Source organism: Heterocephalus glaber, unplaced genomic scaffold (assembly GCF_053883595.1).
Source record: "Heterocephalus glaber isolate CG9 unplaced genomic scaffold, H.glaber_assembly_v1.0 deba00000818, whole genome shotgun sequence".
NCBI lineage: Eukaryota > Metazoa > Chordata > Mammalia > Rodentia > Bathyergidae > Heterocephalus > Heterocephalus glaber.
This window is the reverse complement of record NW_028258164.1, coordinates 3,380,137-3,392,057: the sequence shown is the minus strand read 5'-3', so window position 1 is coordinate 3,392,057 and position 11,921 is coordinate 3,380,137.

Genomic DNA, 11,921 nt, shown 5'->3' with positions numbered 1-11,921 from the left:
TCCAGGTTCCTGGGCCTTGGACTCTGGTACATACACTAGCAGCCCTTCCCATCCCCATTAGCTTCCCATTGGGAACTTCCCTCTACTCCCCTAGTTCTCTGGCCTTTGGGCTGAGGCTGAATTCCATCATCAACTTCCCAAGTTCTCCAGCTTGCAGACAGTATTGTCAGCAATAGGATGGGTTAATTTCTACAATAAATTTCCTCTGTAATTCTATCCATGTACTATTGATTCCATTTTGCTGGATAACTCTGATATAATTATTTAGTAATATTCCCACAGTTGTTATTCAAAATATCCTACAATTTCTAACCTCTATCTCTCAACTCTAAATCACTTTATCTACTTCTCTGAGAGCAAAAGACAAATTCTTTTTTCTTTTCCGGGGTTAACCTGAATATCTGTGACCTAAATATTAACTTCTACTGCTTCCACTAAGATACCTGATCTTAAATAATTCATCTTCCTCTCTATTAGTTCCTATCATATTTTCAAATTTAGTAAACCTCTACCACAAGAAAAAAAACTTTCTTAAAGTTCTTTATTTTGTTTTCTCCTTTATGCTAAGAACTTCTCTCAAATTACTTGAATTTAAATTTTTAAACATTTTATTAATCATTCACTGCCCCAGAAATGATGTTTTCTTACTTCCTTGCAATTTTATATTCTATTCAACACAAGTGAAATTGCTGCTTTAAAGTTCAACAATGATCTTTCTATTGGTAATATTCCCACATGCTCTGACCCTACATTTTCTCCATTTGTGTAATATATTCATTTGTCATTTTAATGCATTAATAGATACATACTATGTGTTATGTACTTTGAATATCAAAATGAAATTTGACTCTTAGCCCAGTGGATGACTGAGTGATAAAGATTAGAATTGCAGATCCATATTTGGGAGATTAGAAATGTAACATAAAAACTCCACTGAAAATGGTTTGCTTTTTTCTGATTAATGACAAATTTCACAGGAAAAAATAATCTCACAGGTAGAATCAACTTCCTTAGTAAGCCACTGAGTGTGAAGCATGGAGAAAAAGAATTTAAAGATGGATAGAGTTAGGGTACGTGTGAGTAGCTCATGGGTTTTAATGCCTTTAATCAAGATGTCATAGAAAGATAATTTATCTTGATACATTTTGAGTTTAGATGCCGATGAGGAATCTGCATGGAAATATACATTACATGCTTATTATGTTAGATGGGAAGTTAAATAAATTACAGACTTGAGCCGCATACTTTCTGTGCTCCAGGAATCACTTTTTTTTTTTTTTTTTTGGCCTTACTTTCTATATCCCAGGCATGCTAACCATTATGGCTTCTATCTAGATGTCCCCTCAAAGCTTCCTGTGCTCTTAGGTGGGGATTTTTAGAGGTAACTGGATTTAGGGTGTGTGATATTCAGAGTAAGGGTATATGGTACTGGATTATTACACTAATTGGTTATCATAGTTCTGAGTGTGAATAATGGGAAGATTTGTAGTCTAGGTGGGATCAAAGGGAACGGGAGGCTTGCTGCTTTGCTGGCTCCTGCCTGCTACTCCATAGACTGTTTCTCGTCTGCCATGACCCCTCTTCCATGCAACCCTGCCTTGAGGCCAGTGAACTATACACTGAAACCTCTACAAACTGTTAGACAAAATAAGCCTTTCCTCCTTTAACTTGTGGGTGTCAGATATTTTGTCTCAGTGACAGACAAAAGTAACTAAGACAGTAATCTTCTTTCTTCCTTGACAATATATCATGCTGTTGTCTCTGTGTGGAACTCCTTCCCGCATGGTCTCATATCCCAGCCATCTTGTTTTTACCTTTAAGGTTCCAGCTCCCTTTCCTCTTCTGACATCCCTGACTAGAAAGGCACCACAATTATGTGCTCTGATATTTCCATAGACTCTTCATTGACTGTGAACATAAATGTAATTATCTAAATATTCATGTGAATATTTGTTTAAAGTATTTCTTCACTGATGCCTACATGTTTGAGAAATGAACAGAGACATATCTTCCCAATGAGCTCCTTCCTTACCTGATCATAGAACAAAGCAGAACACGAAGTTTTGAAGATATTAGGAAATCAAGAGATACTAATTAATTAAATAAATTAAGGAAGGATAAAAGTAAAGAGATTATTTGTTACCTTGCATAGGACACAGGTACAGGGATGCTTGGTTTTCATATTAATGTTGTTGTTGTAACACGAAGAGAATTTAGCTTTTAGTTGACATTTTCTTTGTCCAGTAAAGATCTTTCAAGTTCTCATCTCTGTATTAGACACTTATTTATTTTTTCAGTATTGTTCCTCAAATAAAACCTATCCAAAAGTAAACTTATCTTTTCCATACAAAATTCACCCTTGTTAATTTTTATTTTAAATTTTTATAGTGGCACTAGTGTCCTCCCAGATCCTCACACTTAAAATGATTTTATAAAAATCAAAGTTTCCATGATTTGATTAGCAAATCCAGATAATATACAAGCATTGCTCATTTGTCCTGTATAAAAACTTCCAAATCCATCTCAACCTTCTCTTGCCTACTTTATGGTACTGGCTTTAGTCCGTCAAATCATACACTTCATATTTTGGTAGTCAGATTTTTGGTTTTTCTCTCTTTTTACTCTTTCAAATTATTTCTTATGACTTTGTTAGATTACTCTTTCTCTAATACCACTTTAAAACTGTATGTTAAATCTGTTCTTTTGTAGGTTTTTCAAAATTAATCACACTGGTATATCAGTTGATAGTAACCCCAGAAACTTTATTCTTGCGAGGATAATCTCTCTTTCATAAACCCTAAGTCAATCATACTAATGTGGGGAAAATCTGCATTACCATTAAACAAATGTGTAGCTACAGTTACATATATCACTGAATACATGACCAAAGTCATTTGTATATAAGAAACTAAAATAAAACTTTAGAAATATTTTAGGATAAAAGAAATTGCTCAATATTTTTTTGGAGTAAAACCTTCCTACAAAGCTCTAGAGACTCACTGATATTATTGTGTGTTCGTTTGCTCTGAGGAAAAGAAGCAGAAAATGAGGAAGAAAGGCGCTTTCTTTCATATTCTGTGCCACTGACATCGACACAACTGTTTTTATGAGCAAATGCTTCCAAAATAAATGTAGTCCTTACCATTGTATAAACCAGAAGTTAACACCTGGAAAAACTGATGAATTTATTTAGGGAATACAACATTTTGGAATTCTACTTCAACAGGATATCACAGTTCAGGTGGAATAGAGCACAGTCATCTCTGTTTGCTTCTTTTGATACAGAGTTTTTATGTGAGTTAATACAATGAAAATATAATACTTTCAAAAAATATTTGACACAAACATAATAAAGTTGCCCTAAGTGTTTCTATCGGTTTTAAAAGCGTATCGCATTAATTTGTAACAAAACAATGGCTTCTGAATTGATGATGCAAAAGAAATAGCAAGAAATGCTGCCGGAATGGATTTTTTATTTTTTAAAAATGAAGATTTATAATGTTAAATTTGTCATTCTCTGTTGCCCAGGAAAACACAAATCATAAAGAAGAAGCCAAGGTCTTTAAAAACAGTATTAAAAACTTACATGCATTTAATAGTTTATTAGAAAAATAGTCTGAAATATCAGATGTGCCAATGTTTTAGCATCACTTGCTTTTAAAATTTTTTTAAGAAAAAACTTCATAAAATATTTTAAAGTAATTAAAATTTAGTGAGCTGTGGATTTAGCTCCATGGTAAAGCATTCCCCATCATGCCTAATACCTGGGTTCAATCCCTAACAAAATTGCAAAAAGGTTTCAGTGATTTATGAGACTAGAACAGAGAACTCCACGTTTTGCACACATTCATGATTTTTTTTACATTTTGTTACATTCTCTCCATCTCTATGTATATTTAGATCTCTGCATATATAATTAATTTCTCAAGACCATTTAAGTGTAAGCTGCCACAATGTGCTCTTTTACCATTTAATACTTCAGAGGCTTTTCTTTTCTTTTTCTTGGTACCAGGAATCAAACTCGGGACCTTGGGCTTGCGAGACAGGTGGCAGAACCACTGAGCTAAATCCTCTGCCCAATATATATGGCATGCAAGGTGATGTTCTGATATGTTGTGGAATAGCTGAAACAAATGGTTTAACTCAATTTTTTTCCTTTTTTTTTTCTTTTTTTTTGGTACTGGGGATGAAACTCGGAACCTTGGGCTTGCAAGGCAGGTGCCAGAACCACTGAGCTAAATCCCCGACCCTCAGAGGGTTTTCTTAAGGCAAGAATGGGGATTTTCAGTGCAAGACGATATGGACTAGGATATACAGGAGCTTAGCTATATCTATAAATTGTGAATATAAAAAAATAATAAGCAACTATCTGAAAATTATGAAAATTGAAACCATAATACAAAGGTAAACTCAAGCAAGTCAAAACCAGCGAGCAGTCCCAGCTCCAGCACATATTCTGAGTCCTCCTCCCTCATATTTACTTCCCAACCTTTGTCTGGGGAAGACTCAGTAGCTCATATCAGTGGAAATGTGCAGTGTGGAGACACCAAAATTTTGAGAGAAATTCCCTCTTTTATGCCATAGAATGAATCTTCTTTCTCCTTGTTTTCTCTACAGCCCTGCTGCCGGGCTGCCCCACTGTGGAGCTGCTGCTGTTGAAGTGTGGGAGGAGTCATGGGCTACAGAACCCCAAAGTCTAACCTGTGCTCTGGCCAAATGAGCCAAGAGGAGGGGACACTGTGGGCCAAAGAATGCATGGTGTGGATTTCCCAATTCTTTTCTCTCTCTTTGCTTTCACATCATTTCCTGATAGTAGACCTCAGTCAAATCCTACAACTTAGCTGGCTGACATTCTGCAGGATGCCTGTTTCTGGCCTAAGGAACTGGAACTGCAGGAGGTAGAGATTTACAGGTGAGGTCTCTGAGAGGATGGAACAGAAGAAGGAGACCTATAATTTGTGTGTGAATCAGCACAAACACTGGACGAAGTAACAACCTGGGAGTGTGAAGAAGAGGTTCACAAAGTGTGACAAAGGCTTGGGAACCGCTGTGAGTCCTAGGAATCCAAGGGAAGCATGGTCAGGCCTAAACATGTCACAGGGGCTGAGACACCAAAGTGACAGTTACAGCACACTTGTCAAAGGGCAGGGAAGAAAGTGCCCTGAGCCTAACTGGGTGGACTGGCTCTCAGACAACCAGAAATAGCGGGGGCAGCAGCAGCAAAGCAACACTCTCCAAAGGATGTTAATAAAATACATAAGTTTATAACAATTCCAAGTCCAGTTATTGGACATAAAAAGACCCAGGGGAATATGATCTATGATGAGACCAATTCTCAAGGGAAAAGACAATCAAGAGAGGACAATCCTGAGGTAACGTGGGAATTTTCATACAGTCTAAAGCAGCTCCTGGAAACAGGAGGTGACATGTAGCCACTAATCACCCTTAAGATGAAGGGAGAGTAATTTTCAGCAAACAAATAGAAACTCTAAAAGAACACATTGACAATTTGTTTTTTGGTACCGGGGATCGAACTCAGGTCCTTAGCTTGCAAGGCAGGTGGTGGAACCACTGAGCTAAATCCCCAACCCCATATTGACAATTTTAAAACAGAAAGTATATTACCTAAAGTAGAAAATTTACTACTAAGCTTAATAGTAGAATGGTGATAACAGAAGGGAAATGTCAGTGATATTAAAGACAAATCAATAGGATATGTTCAATTTGAGGGATAGACAGATAAAATTCTTTTTTAAGGAAAAAAAATATTGAAGCTTCAGAGATTTTTTATAGAATAACAAAAGGCTTACCATCCATTTCCTATGACACCCAAAAAAAAAAAAGAGAAGAGAGCTGTTGGTACAGAAAACAAAGTGGTTTCTGAAAACTTCCTAAATTTAGGTAAAGATATTAAAAATATTAGATATTTGAGAAGCTTGTCAAAACAAAAATGGACATACAACAAGAAATACATATCTAGCCATAGTATAAACTATTTAAAATCAAAATAAAAGGAAAAAAATAGTTTAATTCATTGCATATAATGGGAAATGAAGTATGAATGGGATAACTGAGAAGGAAAGAAAGATGTAGAAGAATCCTGAAAATACTGATAAAAGAGAAACTGGCAATACAAAACTCATTATCCAGCAAAATATTTGCCAGTAATGATGATGAAATAAAGGCATTAAGATAAACGAAACTAAACAAAGTTCTTGTCAGCAGTCCTGGTTCTTTAAAAAAAAAATGCTAATGAAAGTCATTGAACTGAAGGAAAATGATACCAGTGATAAATCATTAATGAAAGAAGAACTCCAAGCACAGAAAATAATTTGAGTAAATATAAAAGACTTTTTTGTGTTCTTTGAACCATGTATGAAAAATAAAATGGAAAGTTACATCCTTTGCCATGGTTTTCTGTATATAAAGAGGAACAAAACATAAGGAGAATAAAGGAAATTTTAAAAAGATTCTTTTATAGCCACAATATTGTTACAAAATCAGTAAATTTATCATTGCTAACATACTTTTATTTAACTAGCAGTCTATACTTCAATTTCACTAATTACCACCATACTATTTTAGTGGCACATATCTTTACAGTACAAGGTCTACTTAAGGACTACATGTTGCCTTTACTAAAGTTTTTTTAATCTCTGGTAGTCTGGAAAAATTCCTTTGCTTTACTTTGTATTTAATAACATTAATGGTTTGAAAGACTTACAAGAATGTTCCTCAGTTCACTTTTGTCTGATGTCTCTTCATAATTACATTCAAGTTATGCATTCCCAGCTGCCGGAATACTACATAAGTGTTATGGTGACCTTTAAATTACATCTCATTTGGAGACACTCAATATCTGTCTGCCCTTTGTTGGTGTTGTCGATTTTGATCACAAAGTCAGAATGTTCCCCAAATTCTTCACTGCATAACTACTATTTATGCTTTTCAATTAATAAGCAAGATATGGTCAGGCAGTCTGAAATTAGGAAGTTTGATTTCCATCAAATTTTATTAAACAGGTTTAATACTCATGAATTATCCTTGAAACCTTTGGAATTTTGAAGTAGTAGTTTTACAACTTTACTATTCCATGTACATAAATCTGTTAGAATTCTGTTTTAAGAAAGAAACATTTATCTAATCTATCTGGCTAAGGAGGTTCTATTTTATTTAAAAATTATATTCCTGAACTTTATTTGATGTATAATATGAATTAAAATTGGTCAGTCAAAGCCCCTTCAGTCTTTCTTGAACCCTCATACTTTTGAACAGCTCTTACCTTATAATATAAAAGGAAATTCTAAGTTTATCTTGGACAATCTCTGTCCAATCCTGAAAAGGGTCATTTCTCTAAGATCTCTGGTTCCTTAAAATGGGAAGCGGTATTTAGGAACCAAGATTTTGGTGCAGAATATACCATTTTTCTTGGCCATTAAGATTTTTCAGTAGAAAGATAAGATAAATTTATGGAGAGTAAATTTTGTTTTATTTTATTTCCCTAGCTTGAGTTTATTTAATCAAAATATTGCTGTCTATTAGTTACTTAAATTTGTCCTTCCCTCTACCTAATCAGTGTGGTTATGTTATTCATTTACAATAGCAGTTCAAATTTTTCCTTTTGTTTGTATTCCATTTTATAATTCTTTCTTTGTTGATTTAATTTTGGAGTAAATCTAAAGCTAATCAATAAGTAAAGTCAGACAAATATTGCTTCATTCCTGTCTAATGCTTTTCCTTCTAACCCAAAACTACCGATAACCAAATGTGCAGGGTTCTAGTTTGCCAACCTGTGTTTCCTTTTATTAAATAAGTAGATTTATGTAGCTTTTATTATTTTTCCTCTTTCTTATACCAGTGTAAAAATTGTATATGTGTCACACTGTGTACTTTACATTTTTTAATATATTACATATTATAAAATGTCACAGTATTTTTCTGTGGATCAATCCAGTCAGTTTTTACATAACCTCTTCATTTTTCTTCCACAGCTGAATATATCCACATGAGTGTATGCTCCATATTTTATTCAACTAGTCTCTCAAAATTGGACATTTAAGTCATTTACAATAACTTACAATTATAAGTAGTTTCAATGAATAATTTTGGGCAAAGCTTTTTATTTGAGGTATATCTTCAGAATTAGCAAGTCAAAGACAAATAAGTAGATTTCCAGACTTTGGCAAATTCCTCTCCACAATTGTTGTAATATTTTAGTTTCCCCTGCAACTGGTGGGAGTGGCTGCTTCCTGCTACCTTCAGCAGCACTGCCCTCACAGAACATGTAGAACCTTTAAATTTTGTACAATATTTTAGTTCTTTCATGAGTGAAGTTGAGTATTTGTATATATATTAAAATATTTTAGAATCCTCTGTGTGTGTGCATGTGTGTGTCTATAACTCTATATAGGTCTAGTCATGCAAGCCATTCACTTTTCTAGGTTTTCTTTTTCTCATAATTATTAAAATTTATTTATATATTGGAAATATTAACTCTCCATCTGTGATATATGTTGGAAATATCTTCTTCAAGCTTGTAATTTTCCTTTGGATTTTGCTTATGACATACTTTTTGTCTCCATGCAAATTATATATACATTATTTACTTATTATAAATATTCATAGGAATGTTTTAATATAAATATTTATATTTATACACATGAATATATAAATATTTATTGCTATAAGCATTCATAAAATCTAAAGGAATAATCTTTTAAAACTGTATCTTAATTTTCATTTATAGTTAGAAAGCCCTTCTCTATACCCTTGTTATAAAAGAATGCATTCAAGTTTTCTTTTAGTACTTGAACAATTTTGTATTTCATAGTTAGAACTCTGACTCACTTTGAGTTCCTTCTGTGCAGGTTTTGAGGAAATCATCTGATTTTATTTTTCAAGATGTTTCTCCCAATAATATCCAATGCCATCTACTTAAAAGCCACGTGATTTGAGATATTCTTTTACCATATTTGCGTATGTACTTGCATCTAATTCTGGTTCTCCTAATTGATGTAGTGCATCTTATAATTATAGAGCCTGGGGCTTTGTGGTATATTTAACATACTGCATAAAAAAAAAAAGCTCCTACTTATAGCTCTGCCTTTTCCAATGGTATTCTAGGTATGGTTTCTATCTTTATTGAGGTAAAATTGACAATTAAAAATTATATATTTATAGTCCACAATTTCATCTCTATCTACATAAATTATGAACTAATCACTCCTATCAAACTAATTAATATAGTCATAATCTTACACAGTATCTTCTTGTGTGTGCATATGTAGTGATGATGCTTAAGATCTACTCTCTTAGCATATTTGAAGTGTGAAATATATTAACTTGCAGTGTTTTGCATTAGATCTCCAGAAATTATTCTGTACGATTGAAACGTTGCAGCCCTTGACAGCCATCTCTCCTCCCTCTCCTCCAACCTCTAGTGAATACCTATCTATTCTCTGCTTGTATTAGTTTGACTATTTTATATTAAACACATGAGTGAGAAGAAGGAATACTTTCAAGCTTTTTACTGGGTTGGTATTATCCAGATACCAAAGTCACACAGAGCTAGCAAATTATAGACTCATATCACTAATGAACATAGATGCAAAAATCTTTAACAAAATATTAGCAAACAATTCAACAGCACATTAAGGCATCATACATCTTTGAAAGTAAATGTACTTGTGTATGACCATTGGGTCAAAGAGAAAACCAAAAGCTAATATAAGAAGTATTCCCAGATAAATGAAACAAAAATCACAACTTACAAGAACATAGAAAATGTAGTAAAAGTAGTATTGAGGAAAATTTACAGCAACGAACACCAACCTTAAAAAAGAAGCAAACTCTAAAGTAAACAATCTGACTCTGCACTTTAAGATACTTGAAAAGAAGAAAAACAAAAACTAAACTGAAATTTAACAGAGTGAAGATTTTAGCAGAATTAAATCAAATACAGAGTAAAAATAACAAGAAAAAAGTTGAAGCTAAAGTGTTTTTTGAAAAGTGAATAAAATTCACAGACAGATTAAAGGAAGGCAGAAATAAGACTCAAATAAAATCAGAAATGAAAGAGGAGACATCACATGTCTCCAAAATAAAAGGATCATAAAGGGGGTACTACAAACAATTATATGCCAACAAATGTACCAACGTAGAAGAAATAGGCATATTCATAGAAGCGACCTACCAAAGCTGAATCAAGAAGAAATAAAAAGCCTTAACAGACCAAAGACAAATAAGGAAACTGAATCAGTTGTCGAAAACCTATCAGCAAAGATAGCTTCATGTGAGAATTCTGTCACATCTCCAGAAAAGAGCACCAATTCTTCTTAAACTCTGCAAAAAATACAACTAGAGAGAATTCATTTTATGAATCCAACAGCATTCTGATATCAAACCCCAGATATTTTTATACATTTACTTTTCCCTGTTGACCTGATCAGCTCCAGAAAACATCTCTAGGTATTTTTATTGCTATCACATTAAATTAATAAATTATCCTAGGGGGAATTTATATTTTGATTCTGTATTAATGTTTACAGGTATATTTTATTCAAATTTATTTTATGAAATTCTGGAGTGTCTTACATTTTCACATGTTCAACTATTTTATGTTGTTTGTTCCTGAGTAGTAGTTTATGATGTTATTATTACAATGAACTTTTTTTCTGTTTGTTTGATCAATCACAGACTTGGTTTTAACAGTTTTGAGAAGTACCAGACAAGTATTTGTAGGATGCTTGACTGAAATTTGATGTTTTTCTATGTTTAGATTGGAGTTTTGAGTTTTTTGGAAGGGGGATCATAGAAATGAAGTGTCATTTTTATCAACTCACAGCATTTCAAAATGAATTATTGTTGATATTAACTCAATTACTTGCCTTAAGTAGTAGTGATCTGGCTTCTCCACTGTTCTGTTCCTCTTTTTCATCAGTCTGCATACAGTACTCTTTGACAGACAATTGCTGAAGAAATGGGGACTTGTATTCCCTCTCCTCTGAAGTAAAATATCAACATAAATTATTTCGAATATTTCTGTATAAGAGTCATCAATTTCCCCTAGTTAACTATTCAATCATTGCATATATATGTATGAATACATAGCTATTTAATTTATACTTTGGATTATAATCCAATACCACTCCATCATGTTACTCAAACTATTCAGGCTTTGACCACTGAGAACTATTTCAGTTGGTTCTACCAGAGTGAGGATAACAAAGGCATCCTTTATTGGCACTTTAATGTACTCCAGGAATGTTAGATATTTCCTTTTCTAGTCCTAGAATCAGTAATTTTTCCAAGGGTTATAGTTCCTTTTATTGGAAAATTATATTAGAAACCAAATTCCTGACCCTTAGATACATGTTTTTAGAGAATCATTGGATCTAGCCCTTTCAGCAGACAAAGCAAAGAAATACATATAAGTGTGAATCACTTTTAAAAGGAAAAATCTGAAAGTAAAGTTGTACATTAATTTGTTTGAAAGATACCTTGAGATTGCAAGGTATCATATTTTAATAGTTTTCAGTTGCCAAAAATAACTCCCAAAACCAGTGCTACCTGGCTGTATCAGTATTTTCATAATGCTGTTCAATCAAAAGAAAGTGTAAAATGTAACTAGGTACTAACACTAATTAAATTCTGAAACTTAATCGATAACAATAACTTTTCAAATGACTGTACTGAATTTGAATTTGGAAAGTAAATAATAAAATCTCACTTGTATATTTTTATAAATTATAATAAAATGTTTGAACATACATGCTCAATAAAAGATCTTTAATGATTTTGAACTCAAGAAAAAAATCTCTTTTAACATTTTATTTTTTTTAATTTTTATTTTATTGGTACATTTTAGGTATACAATATAATGACATTCATCATTGGAAATTTGCACCTTTACATAATCTCTC